This window comes from Pipistrellus kuhlii, unplaced genomic scaffold, assembly GCF_014108245.1.
Source record: "Pipistrellus kuhlii isolate mPipKuh1 unplaced genomic scaffold, mPipKuh1.p scaffold_m20_p_8, whole genome shotgun sequence".
Classification (NCBI taxonomy): domain Eukaryota; kingdom Metazoa; phylum Chordata; class Mammalia; order Chiroptera; family Vespertilionidae; genus Pipistrellus; species Pipistrellus kuhlii.
In genome coordinates, this window is record NW_023425584.1 from 29,341,523 (window position 1) to 29,358,673 (window position 17,151).

Below are 17,151 nucleotides of genomic sequence, written 5' to 3' on the forward strand. Positions count from 1 at the left end.
CATCTCACACCCCCTTCTGGACAAGGTGGGCTTCAAATACATACATAAAAGGCAAATAACGAACCCCTGGGTGCATCAGTCACCCGAGCAGCTTATACAGCATGGTTCTGCTTTCCCGTCCCGCCCCCGTGTAGAGGCAGGCCAGGCGGTGCAGGTGCAGAAGATGCCGTTTCTGAAGTGCAGCTTGTCCTTAGGAGGCCCTCCTGCCAGGCTGCTCCCCAGATTATGTTACCTCCAGCCCCGGCCAAAAGGTTGCCTAGCAACAACCATCAGACTTCTCGCCTCTAAATCCCTCATTTGTGTCTTACATGCACACAGTGCAGTGTTAGCATGACCCAAGCACTCTCTTCCTCCCACAACCTTCCCCCTAACACAGGCCTGATCTGCCTGCATTACCAGGACCTTCTTCTCTGCCTGGCCTGTGACTTCCAGCCTGGACCCATGGGTTCCTGTAGACGCAAGCACAGGGAGGCACACAGACCAAGCTCTGGGCCCCGGAGCCACAGTGTGTTACTAGCGCACATCAGAGAGAAGCGAGGAGGAGAGAAAGACGAGCTGACGGCCCACATGTGTCCAGACCCTGCCACCCCAGGAGCCGCCTCCTTTGAGAGGTTCTGCTCTCAGGCAAACACTTTATTTTTCATCCAGAGGGTCAAAAACATGCAAACGTGTAAATAGATGAAGTGTTGCTTAAGATCATGTCTAAACAGTGCACAAGAATAAATATCCTTACTCTACAGCAAGACAGTATGCAATACCCATCTGGGGAACCAGGAAAACAAGAAGTAACTTGGGGGGGAGATAGCCTTGTGAGACCCAGGTTTAATCTGTGGCTATGAGAAAAAAGTGCAAAGGACTCTCAACTCACAGACTCCCAAAGATGGGCCCGGGGAGCAGACATGGATGCTCACCCCCGCCGGCTGACCCGGGACAGCTTGCCAGGCGACCTCCTGGCTGCCAGTGACTATAGACTGCACGGAGACCTCTCTGGCTGCTCCTCCAGCCTGGCTACTTGGCCACTGTCCGCTGCCAGGGTGCCAATCGGAAAGCACTGCTCTTTTCCATTTTATTCAAAGAGCACCTTACGCTTCCTAATCTGGGGTCTAAAACCAGTAAACTATGGCCTCTGCCTCTCAGCCAAAAATGTACACATTAAGCATTTACACACATGAAAAAAGCAACAGAGCAACTTAATCTCTCTCTGAGGAAATGTATTTTTGATAGTGAAGTGAAGAACAGGTAAGGGGGAGGGGTCGAATCAAGACTCTGTTGCTGTGCTGGCCAATATGGTAGCCAACAGGACTACTTGGTTTTAAGTGTAATTCATTTAAATGAACGAGAAGCAAACACTGAGTCTTTCAGTTGCACAACTCCCATTTCAAGCGCTCAAGTAAGATGCACCCTTGCATTTTAAAGTGGACTTTGTCCAGAGAGAGTGAGTTTATTAGAGGATTCTCCGGGTGAGGGGAATTCTGGGACCAAGACCTGGTGGGCACCTGGCTAGTGGGCACCAGGTCGGGCAGCTCAGATACGGAAGAGCATTTCCATCATCACAGAAAGTTCTGCTGGACAGCACGGCTGGGACCAGGCCAGGAGCAGGCTGTGCTCACAGTGGCCTGTCCCAGCGAGGTGGAATCTGTCAGCAGGGCCGGTTGGATGCCCATATATGCCTGGTCATCACTTCTAAGATAAGCCTTCAGTCTTCAGTCTCAGAAAAGCAAGCAAACTCGATGTTCTAACGCTTCTGGGAACTTTCCTACAACACCCAACCATCCTCCCTGATCCCAGAGCAGTGTCTCAGCCAGACTTAGCCTGTCATTTCATCATCTCGCAAGCCCTATTGTAACACTGCTCTGGGGGTGTAGCAAGTGGAATGGTGACTCCCCAAATGGTATGTCCACCTGGAACCCGTGCTACGGAACATGTTTGGGAGAAGGGTCTTTGCAGATAAAATTAAGTTAAAGATCTCAAGATGAGAGGTCACCCTCGCTTATCCAAGTTGGCCTAAAGCCAATGACAAGTATTTGTATTAAGAAGAGAAGAACATACCGACAGGAGAAGGCCATGGAAGGATGGAGGCAGAAGATAGAGTCCGATAGCGATAAGCCCAGGAACCAGAAGCTACAAGTGAGGCAGGGAGCAGATTCTCCCCCAGAGCCCCTGACCCATCAACCCCGCCAGCAACTGCATTTCGAATTTGGCCTCCAGAACGGTGGGAGAATATGTTTCTGTTGTTTTAAACCACATGTGTCAAACACAAGGTCCGCGGGCCAAATCCGTCCCGCCAGGCCTTGCAATGTGGCCCGCACCGCGCTGTCATCACTGCACTCCGCTGCGTTTCCATCACAATGACAGTTTATGACTGTTTAGTAAACCATTCGGCCCGCGATTTAGGCTGGATTTTAGATTTTGGCCCCTTCTCTGATTGAGTTCGACACCCCTATTTTAAACCAACAAGTGTGTGGTCATCTGTGACAGCAGCCCTAGAAAATGAACACAGGAGTTCATGGCAACTTATGATTCAATGGGTTTCCTCTTCAAGGCAAGATGCCTTTAGCATAAGGTGAACGTCCCGCTTTTTAGCAACTTGTCCCACGTCCCGTGGCATTTTATAAAAGTCCCGATTTTTCAAATTGAGAACTTTTTTTAAAATGCCTCAGGACGCGGGACAAATTGTTAAAAAGCGGGACAGTCCCGCCAAAAGCAGGATGTCTGGTCACCTTACTTTAGCATCTATGTCTGGCCTGGGACTTCCAGCCTGGACCCAGGGGTTCTGTGAGCATGAGCACGGAGGAGGCACGCCAACGGAACGTGAAGCCCCGCCAGGTCCGATCTCTGCATGGCAGAAAGACACACCTGCTGGTGGTGACATGGAGAATGACTGGGGGACAATAGGCCTTCTCGGGACTCCTCCAAGGATGATGCCAAGATGGCTGTGTACCTTCCCACCCTCCAAACCCTTGTCTGCACATGCCCGGCCAGGCTGCCCCTGCCTTCTCTCCTCTCCGGTTGCTCTCATTCCTCCTCTTACTCTGGGGCCCATCTCAACCCCTTCCCCTCCAGGAAGCCTGCCACCACCCCGTCCCAGCTTGGAGCCAAGTGCCATGTGGGTGAGCCCTGGGTTCTAGGCGTGGCTCACCCTCCCTGGAAGACCCCACCAGTCCCCGCACCTCTCTGGGCCTCCGTGTGCCCGTCTGCCGCAAGAGGGCTGAGGCCAGCCTGTCTCCATGATTTCCAGCTCTCACGAGCATGTGCACCAATTTGTCCCATTATTTGCCTTTTGACCTGGCATGCAGTGAATGTTAAATAATAGTAATAATATTAATTATGATCATCAATATTGAATTGGACACGATGCCAATTCAATATGTAAAAATGCTTTACATACATGATTACATTTAATCAATGTTTTTTGGATGGGTGGATGGATGGATAGATCGGAGTGGGAAGCGAAGAAGAGGGGAGGAGAGAGGATACACTCTAACCAAGTACCAGAGTCATGAAGGCAGAGCCCTTGTTCCCTGGCTGGACCAGCCCTGAGCTTAACTTACCCCCAAGGGCTGAGTAACTATGGAAACAGACACCAAAGAGGTTACAGAAAGGACACCAGCCTTAGAAGGTCTCCTACATCTGAATGGATACCCCCTTCTCAATGGCCCATCCACCCCAGCCCCTCCTCCGGACTGTAGGAGCTTCTGAAGGGACTCAGCGCTCCCAATCAGAGACTAGGTGGGTCCTCACAGAAGCTGGCCTGGTGCACGACCGAGCAGCCCGGAGCAGAGGTCCACGGGAAGTCCCAGGGACCCATTAACCAATAGGATCCACCCTCACGCCAACACCTGCTAGTTTGCAGGATCCTCTCGATCGCCTGAGAACCCACGGGGCCTGCCCCTCTGGCCTCCACTTCACACCCTCACTTGTTTATCTGGGTAACCTGAGTCCGTGAGCCTCTCTGAGTCCCGACATGGCCCAGAGGCCAGGCCGCTGCTGGCGCCTTGTTCTCATCACTCTGCAGAGCAGGGCCCTCACCGCCATTACCCTGTCATCCGGGCACAGGGCACAGCGCTGGCTCCCCGGGGGGCTCGGCTGGCTGGTTCCCAGGGCACCGGGTAAGCCCTGGGAGGTCCGAGGACACATCACAGCGGGGCCCTCAGGAACTGCTGCATGGAAAGCATGTGTGTTCCTTCTCCCTGGGGCCTGGGCAGGCGGCGGGGCCCAGGCAGGCGGCGGGGCCCTGCGGCACCTCACGGAACCAGAAGAAAGGGGCCTCGTGCCATTAGCTCAGATCTGAAAGGAAAGCTGGGGAGAGTGAACTTCTGCAGACTTGTCTCACTTGGTGATCGCTGAGCACTCGGGGCTGGCAGTCCTGGGGGAGTGGGCTGTCAGCCAGCGATTTATCAACCGCTTCTCGCGAATCTTCGTAGGCTTATTACATCAACATGAGTCACTCTCTAGCCTTCGCTGCAAACATGAATCACCAATCGCCAAAACCCAAGGAAAACATGTGACTCAATCGTTTCTTCAGGGCCTAACCAGTCTAGAAGCCGAGAGAGGAGTTTGTCAACTCATGGTCCCCCCCGCTTCTCCCGCCAGTGAGTGGAACTCCCGGGAAGGCAGGGGGGCTGCCACGGGCACAGAGACCCACCGTGTGGACCTCCAGGGACAGCAGGTGTGGGCCCTGGCTCTGCCCTCCCAGGCTTGTGGTAGAGGGAGTTTCTGAAGTGACTGGATCCCGTGTCTCTGTCTCCGCTCGGACAATTTGGCCAAGTTACTTCACCTTCCCGAAGCTTCCTGATGCCCACTCGCAGAGCTGGCGAACCTTCCCTGATCCTTTGCTGGAAGAAGAGGGGTGACCCGTGACCTCCTACTGAGAGCAGGGAGTCCTCTGCCAATCCCCGTCGACCTCTGTTGTGTTCAGACAACCAGGCTGGTCCCGGGGACAGTGTGTGGCAGCTCGGGCTGGAGAGGGCAGCTGGCCCTGGGGCTCTGGCCCCCGCCAGTGCCTCAGCACCTTCAGGTCAGCCTTCCTGGCAACCCACAGCGGCACTTCTTCCTCTGCGCCCTTTCTTCTCTGGCCTTTCGCCAGTGAGTCCTGACCCCTCTCTCAGCCGCCAGGCCTCCTCGCCCCCCAAAGAGACACTGCAATGAGCAGCTTCCCCCCAGGGGTCATCCCAGTCACCCTGGGTCTCTCTCCCACAGACCCAAGTCCAAAGACTCTCCCAAAGGTCCAGCGAGCCTCCCCTGAACGCTCCTGCCTACTCTCCTGCTCCCCAGGGCTGCACACGTCACCTTTAGGACGGCACCTCCCGGCACAGGCTGGCACCGCCCAGCTGGGGCCACGTGGGCAGGTGGCCTGGTCCCACCTCGCATTGCTGGTCAACACTCTCTGAAACCTCTTATGCCAGATCATCTCTAATCCTCACAACTGTCCTACAGGGCGCAGATGCTTCCTCCACCCACACCCTCAATCAGGGCAGACAGAGGCTCCATGGAGGGCAGACGGCCGAGGTCACCATACAGTGGGTGATGCAGCTGAGGAAGGGCCTGAGCGTAGGCTGGGAGGAGATGAAGGGGTAGGATGATCGCGTGGCGGAGCTTCGGTGTAGACAGAAGAACCAGAGGCCCTGGAGGCTGCCCCCAGGGTAGAAGCTTTACAAACAGCAAACTGTCCTCACTCAGGCCTTCTCTGCCCGCCTGGGGGAGGAAGGGATCTATCCACCGGGCCCCACCCCCGAGACAAAGAACTCCGCGCCAGCCCCAGAGAGTCACACATGGAGGCCCTGCTGCCTCGTGAAGGCGCATGTCCCCTTCCGGTGGCTGAAGCCCGGAGTGGAAACCCCAGCCCAGAGGAAACACTGCAACCAGCGGGGCCATCACACTGCGGACGACTTCCTGTTTCTCCTTTTGTCTCGTTCTTGAGTGTTAGATGTTATTTAATTTAAAAATTAGATTTCAAAAATGTAAATATCAAAGGCGGAAGCAGAGGAGGAAAAGAAAAAAAAAGAAGAAAAAGGAGACCCACCGTGTGGACCTCCAGGGACAGCAGGTGTGGGCCCTGGCTCTGCCCTCCCAGGCTTCCCCTAACAAGAAGGTAAGGGGACACTCACCTCCTGCTGGACCGTCCCAGGCCCGCCTTCCCCCCAGAGGGGACAGAGACATCACTGGCCAGCAGTGTGGGAGCTGAGGGGGGCCTCACAGTCACCTCGGGCAGAGGCAGGGACACAGACAGAAGCCACGACATAGGGCAAGACAGGGGCTGGTCCGTAATGGGAACCCCACCCGCTCCCACGGGGGTCCCAGGCCACAGCGGGCACTCAAGCTCTGGGGTCTCCTTGACAACGCCCGCCCCTGCGGAAATGTCTGCTGACCACAGGTGCCCACCATCCACTGACCCTTCTCCAAGGAGGAAGGTGGGACCGAGGTCTCCTGAGGCTCATTCCCAATGGGGTCCCTGAGCTGCCGCCCGGAGCAGGCTCCCTCGCGCCCTTGCACTTTCCTCGGGGCTGAAACTCCCACCAGCACATACCCCTGGCGGCTGCCACTAACGTTCCCCAGGCGAACACAAGTGTAGCCGCCGTGAGGGGGGATGATCAACGACGCCCCATCATCCCAGGCTGGGTGAGTCTGTCCCGCTCCCTGTTAATGCCAGGACCGAGAGGGGCCCGCAAAGTGGCACATGTGTCCGGGCGGGGGCCACTGACGCAGGCTAATCACAAGTCCGTGCCGGGGCCCAGAGTCATCCAGATGGTAGAGGAGATTTATGGCCCAAACCTGACTTCCCGGAACCCGGGGAAGGCCCAGGCGGCGAGAGGCAGGCCTCACAGTGCTCCCTCCCGGTCTCGCTGGGAGCCGGTGTGTTTTCGGAGGGCTCTGGCCTCGCCGGCGTGCTGTGCTTTATTGCTGGCAGAGAGACGGGGAAATTTATTACTTTACAAATCATACCATTCGCAGCATAAATGAACTGTCTGGCTGCAGCACGCTCGAGCCCAGATGATTTGCGAAACGTCTAATGGTAAGCGGAGTTATGCTATCTGCTTACGGCCTCCAAGACAAAAGCCAACCGTAACGCAGAGCATCTGCATAGTGTAACCCGAGGCCAGCAAATTGGCTGCGACTCATAAATGTTGGCTCAGCAGCATTACATAACTCAGTGCGCTCGGCCGGGGACGCGAAGGAGCACGGGGCAGCCCCGAGCCCGGCGAGCCGGCCCTGACGGGGGCGGTGGATGACAGGCAGGGAACCCCGGGGGGCTCGGGGCCCGAGGTCAGGGCCAGGCTACACTCCACAGCCCGGCCCATCCCGAGGCCTGCTAGCAATCAAGAGACGGGGTGGGCCTCGGGCCTGGCTGGGAAAGGGGGTGCTAGCTGCAGTCCTTCTCCACATTCCCTAAACCCAGGCCGGAAGGACAGCCTTGCAATCACTGTAGCCCCGACGTGTACACAAGCCAAGCAGCACCCACAACCCCAAGGGTGGTCGACCCTCTGCCGGCTGGTCTGACTGGTGAGAAGTGAGGACCGGTCACACAGTCACCACTGACAGGCTCAGCGGAATGACTGGGAGCGGGACATCCCTGGGAGGGCAGGGGTGGCACACAATGATCAGAGGAAACCAGGAGCATCAGGCTCCTGTGGTGGCAGTGCCAGGAGTCACGTCCAGGCTGTTAGGACTTTGCCCTCAGGAGCATGCACTTAATAGTCATCGTTTTCACAAAGTTGTGAAAACAACCTGTGATGTGCGGGTACCATCATCCCTATCATACAGGTGAGCAAGTCTGGGCTCAGGAGCCCTGACTGCTGACCAAGCTCATGCCGTCCGAGCGGCAGAGCCAGCACTCACGCTCAGCATCCTCTGGTTCCCATGTCATCTTCCCGCCAGGGAATAGGAGTCATTGTAAGGCTTCCCACCTTCTCACATGGTGCTGTCTGGGACAATGCCGTCAGGCACTCAATCAGTTAGTATTTTCTGCGTGCACAGCAATGGGTTACAAAAAGGTCCCAGAAAAGAGAGGTCCAAGCAGGTCCCTGGAGCTCACAGGTTGACTGTGCTCAGGTGTGAACCCCAAGAGACGAGGAACAGATGCTCCCGGGAGGTCCGGGAGGGTGAGGTGATCAGGGAATGCTCTGGACCAGGGCTCCTCAGGGCACCGAGCCGTGCCGTGGCCCAGAGGAGCAGCAGAGGACTTGCTGCTAACGAATCGGGGCCTGCCTGTGGCTCGGGGACCTGGGTGACGTTTCACGGGTCAGGAGAGGGGCCCAGGAGGGCTGGCCCATTTGTGGACACAGCAAAAGGTGCTGCCTGGGTGCAGAGACAACCCTACGCTCGGGCTTAGTGGAACACCAGGAAAGCTAAACTGCTGATTCTCAACACGATGAAGTCTTTAGCTAAGAAAGCAAAGCAAAACAAAACAAAAACACTCTCCGAGTAGTTGATATAAAAACAGAGAACTGTATTCGAAAGCGCTTTGATCTTCAGAACTAGGAAGGCTATCTTATTACCATAGAGAATGTTGACTGTGCCACTTGGCAATAAGAATCAAAAGCCGTTTACTCAATACTCAGCTAAAAATAGCCTGACTTTGGTTCACAAGCCTCACAAGACACCGGCTTGGCCCAGCGCTGCCCTCCTCTCGCTCCCCTCTCACCTCGCCCACTCATTCATGGCTCACTCATTCAGCAAAGCCCACGTCTCCAGCCCTGGTCCAAACCAGCAGGCAGGGTCCCCTTGGATTTTCAATTCCCCCCTCATCACAGCCAAGTGCAGATCAGACCTCAGGATCTCTAGAGAAGCTTAAATTCAGGGAATGGACTTTTTATAGCCTGTAACTGTCACCCTCAGGAAAGAAGCCTGTTAGCCTAAGTAATACATGCCCACGCCCACGGGAAGCGCAGGCCGAGCGAGGGGACAGCACCCGCTGTCAGCACTCACACCCTCACCGCCATTCCCACCAGGGGCTCGGGCACGTTTCCATCGCTTTTTGGTGCATAACTAATATTTTGTAGGACAGCTGCTGGGGAGAGGATGCAGCAGCATTCCCTGCTGGGTCTGTTTTGTTTTGTTTTTTGGTGTGTTTTTTTTTAAATATATTCTATTGATTTTTTTTTTACAGAGAGGAAGAGAGAGGGATAGAGAGTTAGAAACATCGATGAGAGAGAATAATCCATCAGCTGCCTCTTGCACACCCCCCACAGGGTATGTGTCCGCAACCAAGGTACATGCCCTTGACCGGAATCGAACCTGGGACTTTTTATTTATTTTTAAAAAATATATTTTATTGATTTTACACAGAGAGGAATTGAGAGGGACAGAGAGTTAGAAACATCGATGAGAAAGAATCATCCATCAGCTGCCTCTTGCACACCCCCCACTGGGGATGTGTCCGCAACCAAGGTACATGCCCTTGACCGGAATCGAACCTGGGATCTTTTAGTCCGCAGGCAGACGCTCTATCCACTGAGCCAAACCGGTTTCAACAGGGTCTGATTTTTAAAGGGAACCTCTTAAAGCTCAGCTATCTTGGCCCTGACCTGGACAGGAAGCCACACAGGAACAGTCCGGCCATGGACCTGCGCTGTGTGAAGCCATGATGACCCCTGAAGAATCATGAAACTGAAGGACATTCTTTGTCCTTGTGGGTACACATGGCTCCCCAGCCCCCAGGAGGAAGAAGGCAAAGTCTTCCTGGGCCACGTCTGAGTGCTCTTCCAAGCCAGGCGCCAGCCAGCCAGCGCAGTGCCCCCTCTCTTGGCACGCTGGTACAGCACAGCCCCCTGCGCACTGGGCTTGCACACCCTTTCCTGAATGACAACTCCCTGCCGTGTCCTCACAGCAACAGCCACCAGGAGAGTAACGAGGGAAAGACAAAGACTCTGGAGGAGGACACTTCTGTGTTCCTTTGACACAACAAAAAAGGCCATTTCCTCCACAGCTCTCACCAGAGTTTGTGACAGAGGGAATGGGTTTAACTAAAAAGCGTCAGGAAGCAGTGGGTTTTCACATGACCGAGCCAGCAGCCCTGGAGGACCTAATAGCGGTATGGGCCCTCTCCGAGAGAAGCTCACGAAACACCTTCCTCCAACGTCACACACAGGGAGCTCAGATGAAGAAATTAGGTCATAAAAGTGCCCTCACAAGGAAAGCGTCCCAGGCCGTTCCTCTCTCGCCATCTGTGCTCTGGAATGCACGAGGAAGGCGCCCTCCCCTGCCAGGCTCTCCGGGAGTCTCTGGCCTCGGCACACAGATCTGGAGACGAAGACTCCAGCTTGTCTATGTCCTAGTGGGGTCGCCTCTTGAACCTTCCGCTTCCCTGCCTGCTCCCCCAGACGGTGCTGTCCCTCCCGCTCATCCTGAGGAAGATGCCTCTGCACACAGAAACCGGCTGTGCGGGCATGACCGGGCCCTGCCTGCCCCGCCCCGGCCCACGGGCAGCCACGTTGTGTATTGTCTGCCCTCCTGCTTGCCCCTGTGGTGACGGTCCGTGGCCTGTCATTGACCTAGGAGTCGAGCCAATCTGAGCCCCTGCCCCGGAACTGTGAGAGGAAATTCCCCAAGAATTACACACAGCAGCGGACCCAGCTGAAAAAACCACGGCGTTTCCCGAAGCCGGCAGCCTCTGGCTCTCCCTGGTTGGAGAGACAGACACCAGAGGGCAGAAGGGTGAGAGCTCCCCACCAGCAGGTGGAGAAAGGCCAGCCCAGGGGAGTAGCTGAGCCACCATCCCCTGCCCCTGGGGCCCAGAGCCACCGTGCTCCAGAATGGGCCCAGGTAGCCCGCGCTGGGTTGGGAGTTTGCTGTGGAGCCACAGGTACCCTGAAACCCATGGAGATTCCATCAAACGTCTCCCCACTGATTGAGGTCCCTGAACCCCAAACAGCCATCCGCAGGGGAGGAAGTAGGCTGAGAAAGCCAACCCAAGCAATGGGGAGGAATCTGGAATCTGGGCTGGCTTCGTGATCCTCGAGGAGCTTCCTAACTACAGATTTCCAGACCTCAGCAATGGATTGGGCAGGTCTGGGGTGGGCCTACACTGTTACAGAGTTCAGGCAAACGGGATGCTGGGCCGGATGTTGGGGCCACCTACCCCTGGGCTTTGTGAAAACAGAATCCCGTGTCCAGATGGCAGACGACAGCATTTGAGGAGCAGTCTTGTTTTCTGGGAAATCCCGCATCTGTCTGATAAGACCTGTTCTCTCTCCAGCTTCCAACTGCCACCCGTCTCCTGCAGGAAGCCTGCTCTGCTTATGTGAGCCCCATCCTGAGCCCCAGCTTCCCCACATCCTGACATCCACTGCTTCTGTGGTTTTAGGCCTATGCCACACGCAAAATCCTCGTCCCTGGGGAGTTTCCGTCCCACTGGAGACAGGCTCATGTCCTCTAAGGGGCCGAGCCATCTCCAGGCCTCCACTGAGCTCCTCCTCTCGGCTCAGGCCTGGGTGTGGGTGGTGGGCATGCTGATGGAGGCCGGAGCAGGAGGTATCAAGTCCTTGACCTTTTGGACCTATAGAGGCCTCCGTAGCCAGGCTCTTGGCTGGAGGGGAGGCAAGCCCAGCAGGTCTTCTCAGGCAGAGAGACACAGGAGAGCTGAGCTGGGGCCCTATGACTCAGCCCAGAAACCAGGATGTTGCAGCAAAGCCTTCATGCCTCTTCTTAGTAATGGCTCTCAGAAGGGTGGGGAGGTGAGGAGTGAGAGGAAAAGAGAGGGACTTTCTGAAGCTCATTCCAACCCGGGAGGGAGGCTGGCTCCCCCAAAGGCTGGCCCCAATGCCAGCCGCTGCCCTGGTCAGTCAGCAATCCCGTGCAGCTGGAAGTGTGCAGGCGTGGAGAAGGCCCCACCACGCAAAATGTGCATTTGATCAAAGCCGAAAACATGCTGTAACATGAGTTCTCCTGATCTATTGGATTTCTGCAAAAGAGCCCTGAACTCCTCACTCAAGTTCAACCTCAGGTCTCGGGAAAAATGAGTTTGTTAATTCAAGCAATTCCCCAGTGGTCAGTAGTTTATACCACATGCTTTGAAACAATGTGGCCCGAGTCTGGGGAGATGTTGAATGACTTCCTAGGGGAGGCCAGGCCTATCTGTTAACCTTGACAGGCTCTGCAGCCTCCTGCACTAGCCAGCCCGGCTCTCTGTGAGCCCCTCCTGAGAGGCTGGGGGGTGTAGGGCTGGGGGTCCACGGCTCACACACCCACATGGAGCAGCCCCCACTATGCAGAGAATAGCTGTCTTCCCTATAGCCCCCCTCACAGGCTGGAGAGCTGCGATCTGCCATCTCCTGCCTGTCCGAGGAGCCTGTGCCTCCAGCAGGCACTGGGGGCCTCCAGGCCTATGGCCCTCGGCTACCAGGCAGACCCAGGCGACCTGTCAGCCAGCGGGATGACAGGCAGGCTCAGCCCCATCTGTGGGTCAGGCTCGGGTAGGAAGCTGTGGGGAGGATCCTCTCTTTTGTTGTTGTTAATTTATTGCGGTAACATCTGTGAATAACATTACTATATAAACGTCAGTCAGGTGTACGACATTTTGATTCTGTGTAGGCTATTGCGTGCTCACCACCCAAAGTCTAGTCTCCTTCCGTTACCGTGGCCCTTAACTCAATTCCCTCCCCCAGCCCTTTTCCCTCTGGGAACCACCGTTCTGTTACCTGTGTCTGTTTTTGTTTTGTTAATTTGCTTGTTCCTTTTTTGTCTTATATTCCACATATGAGTGAAATCATACAATTTTTCTCGTGGAACAGAACTGAGAGCCCAGACATAAGCCCACACATTTACCGGAGGATCCTTTTTAGAGAAGAGGAATGATGACAGGAGACCTCCAGGCCACCTGGTAAATGCCATTCCTTGATGCAGAGAATATTTACTGGGCATCTGTGACATGCCAGTCTCTCTAACCCACAGAGCAGCTCTGAGTGTGAACCTGGATACACACAGAGGATGACAGGGACAAGAACAACAGCCAACAGGTCCTGACAGCGCCTTTCAAGGCCCCTTACAGGCATCAACCATTTAATCCTCTCCACAGCCCTTGAAGTGGGCACAGATCAGGAAACTGAGGCACAGCGATTAGCAACTTGCCCCAGATGACCCAGCTGCTAAGCAGTGGTCTGGGTATTTGGACTCGGCGGTCTGGCTCCAGAGCCTTTGCTCTTGACCACTGCCGGGATCACTGTCCTCATTGTTAATACCATGAAGGCATTTGCACTCCCTACCCCCTGTCACATCCAAGCACAGCCCCGTTCCCAGGAAGTGGCTCCACTAATCTGCCTCAGTGGGCGTCTGACAAGACAGTCAACCTCTCATTTCCTGCGTCCCTCACTTTAAAATACAAAAATAACTGCTCACAAAGTTCTTGAGATAATTATATGAAATGACAGATATTAAAGTGTGTAGCAGTGTCTGCTAATAAAAGTCTAACAAAAGTTAGCTACCCTTTAATAATTATGACTATTAATAATTATGACTATTAATATATTACATATATAGAATGTTATATAAGCCCTGATCAGGTCAAAGTTTGGGGAAATTAATGATATTCACAGCACTATCACATGCCACTATTATTATTTCCAATTGGGCTCCCACCTCATTTGTTACCTATAGACAGAATCCTTAATTTCTAACTTAATAAACTGACCAATTGCTCCTTTCTTCCCTCCCCTGTGCCCCCACATCCCCATGGCAACCCCAAGCTCAAGCACCAGGGCATCATGCTGCCACTGCAAACAAAATAAGAAGAGAGAGAGAAACGTGTGCCATATTTGAGGGGGGCTAGCACCAGAACCCCCATGAACTTCCTATTTTCTGGCAGAGCATTCACTTAGAGCTCCTTCCAGTAAGTCCAGCAAAATGGAAACGTTCCAGTAACACAGGCAGTGCTGCTTGGGGTAGGGAGGGGCTGATATGCCACATCAGTGAGGACCAACAGGAAAGGCGATCCGTTTCCAAACCTCAAACCCTCCCCGCAAGAAGCAAACACACTTTGTGGCCCAGGCTCCTCTGTCCAATTCTTTTTATTTGTTTTTTCTGTTTGTTTGTTTTAAATATATATATTTTATTGATTTTTTACAGAGAGGAAGAGAGTGGGACAGAGAGTTAGAAACATCAATGAGAGAGAATCATCGATCAGCTGCCATGTGCCCGTAAGCAAGGTACATGCCCTTGACCGGAATTGAACCTGGGACCCTTCAGTCCACAGACCGACGCTCTATCCACTGAGCCAAACCGGTTTCGGCATCTCTGTCCAATTCTTTGCTCCCACACGTGGGCAGAAGGTGAGGCACCCCAGTCTCGCCAGGTCTTCACGGCAGTCCAGCAAGACAGGGATCGGTCCCTCCTGGCAGCCGAGCAGCAGGCTGGGACAGGGCCAGGGAAAACTGGCCGCCCACACTGTATGCCTCTGGACAGCGTGGCCGCCCACACAGCTACTCCTTGTTCTGGCTGCTGGGCCGAGAGGTCACAGCCCTGCCTCCGGGCCAAGTTTTCCATGAAATCATCCAAAGCCAACAGGAGCTCCAGGAACCGTCCATCTGTGGCTGCGCTTCCTCCCTGGCTGTGGGAATCTCAGCTCCCTGGGGCCTGAGCCGAGTCCACGCTCCACACATGCGGGCAACCGTGCCAGAGGCCAGCCCTCATTCCAAGACAAAGCCCTGCCCCTGGCAGGCCTGCCCAGTGCCCGGGGGTGAGGCTGCATGACCTGATCTAGCCGGCTGCTTCTCCCTAGAATCCACTGAGGGATTCAACAGACGTGGAGAGGCTGAGCTCTCCAAGGCGCCCACTCTGGCCCTGTCCCACCATGCCCTAGACCCCAAAGGCCCACAGCTGCATCCCTGAACAGATGCCTCAATCCCAGCTCAGCTACATGCACACACATACACACCTTTCATATCCATGGCAACAGAACCAAGAGGCCAGCAACAGGAAGAAGCCACTGGATGCGGAGGGCAAGCTGAGGAAGATGCACCGCCCCCAAGCCCGTCTGCTCAGGGCGGCGGGAGGTGTAAGTGGGGGCTCTGACTCAGGCCCCTCTGCCTCTGGGAGAAGCCCATTCAACATCTGACCCCATAGCGCAGAGCAGAGAGAGATAAGAAATGGGCCCAGTTTCCACCCCACCAAATCCTTTGGGATGACCACAGAAGCTGTGAAAAATCAACTTTCTCCAGCTTCTGTGGGAGCCACGAATTGTTTTCTGTGTAGAGCCACTGGCTCAGCTGTCTCCGATCAGCTCCCTCCATGCTTCCAGGCGGAGCACAACCCACTGCCTCCCATTTCCTGCCTCTCCATCGAGACTCAAACCCACACACACTTAAGGGTGAACCATTGGGAGCAGAAGGCCTCATTCAAGAAAATCAAGCCAAGCCCTAGCCCTCGCGGGCTGCTCCTTTGTCTGGGTGTGGGTTTGGCTCAGTGGATAGAGCGTCGGCCTGCGGACTGAAGGGTTCTGGGTTCAATTCCAGTCAAGGGCACATGGCTGGGTTGTGGGCTTGATTCCCAGTGTGGGGTGTGCAGGAGGCAGCTGATCAATGATTCTCTCTCGTCACTGATGTTTCTATCTCTCTCTCGCTTTCCCTTCCTCTCTGACATCAATGAAAATAAATAAAGAAAAAAGAAAATCAAGCCAGGTGTCAGAGTTTGGTCCCCAATACCACCACCTCATTTGTGGAGCACCAAACCATTTGCAGAAGGTCCTCACCCACACCCATGTGGGAGACAAGACTAAACTCAGGGAGGCCAGAAGGACAAGAGAAAGACGAGCACAGAAGAGCTACTGGCCCCAGGATGACAGGGCTGAGGGGAGAATCTGTAGGTGGTGACATCAGTGCCACCACGCTGCAGCCTTGGCCCATAATGACTGGGCACTGACTACTCAGGGTCTTGGGCCAGGGCCCTGGCCCACTCCCACCCACCCATCTCAGTTTCAGGTCCCTGATCCCTGAGCTCCTAACCTTAGTGGCCACAGCAGCTGGCAAGGACTTGCTGATTCATGCACAGCATCAGTTACATACTTGTGCCCGCATTCAGCAAGGGGCACTTGTGCTAACCTGGTAGTACCCTTGAGCACACAGGAATCATGGCTGCAACTCTGGAGTAGAGCCACTGAGCCAGACAGACATCTGTGTGACCTGATCAGCCTTGTGCTGAGGGCTTCGATCCTCATTCTCAATCCACGATGTCAGCATGGCCACTCCACGATGTCAGCAAGGTGCTCATAGTTGCTCTAGAGCAGTGGCTCTCAAGGTGTGGTCCCCGGACCAGCGGGAGCAGCATCACTGGGAGCTTGGATGAAACGCACTCTCAGGCCCCTCCCAGACCTCCTGGATCAGAAAGCTGGGGGTGGGGCTGATGGCTTTAACAAGCCCGGGGTCTGTTGCACGCTAACGCTTGAGAACCACTGCGATGGATGGCCGGAATGTGGTGGGCACGATATGACATGAGGTGTCATTGGCACCTCCATCCACCCTCAGCCCAAGGTGCTCTCAGCTTGCAAACCTGAGGGAACCCTTCTGCCCTCGCAGGCTGCTCCTTTGTCTGGGTGTGGGATCTCTCTGGGCCCCCATACCAGACTGGCTACTTTTGCAGGCCTCCAAGCCCCAAGCGCCCAGTCTCGCCATGTATTGATAATAAATTTGTATTCACATCATAATTAAAACAATAGATACTAGTACTGACCATATTCCCATCTCGGGACGGAGGGGGAAGGGGGGGAGTCATTGTACCTGCTGTTCCCTAAGCCAGTACTCTATCCTCCCGATCAGCGAGCTTCATTCAGGTCTCTGCCCACTGGTGTGTGCTTTGTTCTGTCCTCACTGTCCTCAGAGACACCTGTCCTGACACTCTGTTCTAAGGGCCACTCATCGGCTCGATCTCCTTACCCAGGTAACTATGTCTTCATCTCCACCTAATGCTATATTGTGTCTTCACTCATTTGTTTGTGGATGAGTCTTTTGTTATTGTTTGGTTGGGGTTTTTTTGTTTGTTTGTTTGTTGTTTGTTTTTTAAATCTGTTTTCTTCTCTGGATGATAAACTCCCATGAGAAGAGTGCTTTTGCCTGTTCTGTTCACTGCCACATCCTCCGTACCTAGAACATGCCTGTCACACAACAGGGGCTCCACAAACACACAGAAACAAATAGCAGACTCCTCATATTTACCACTCTTGAACAT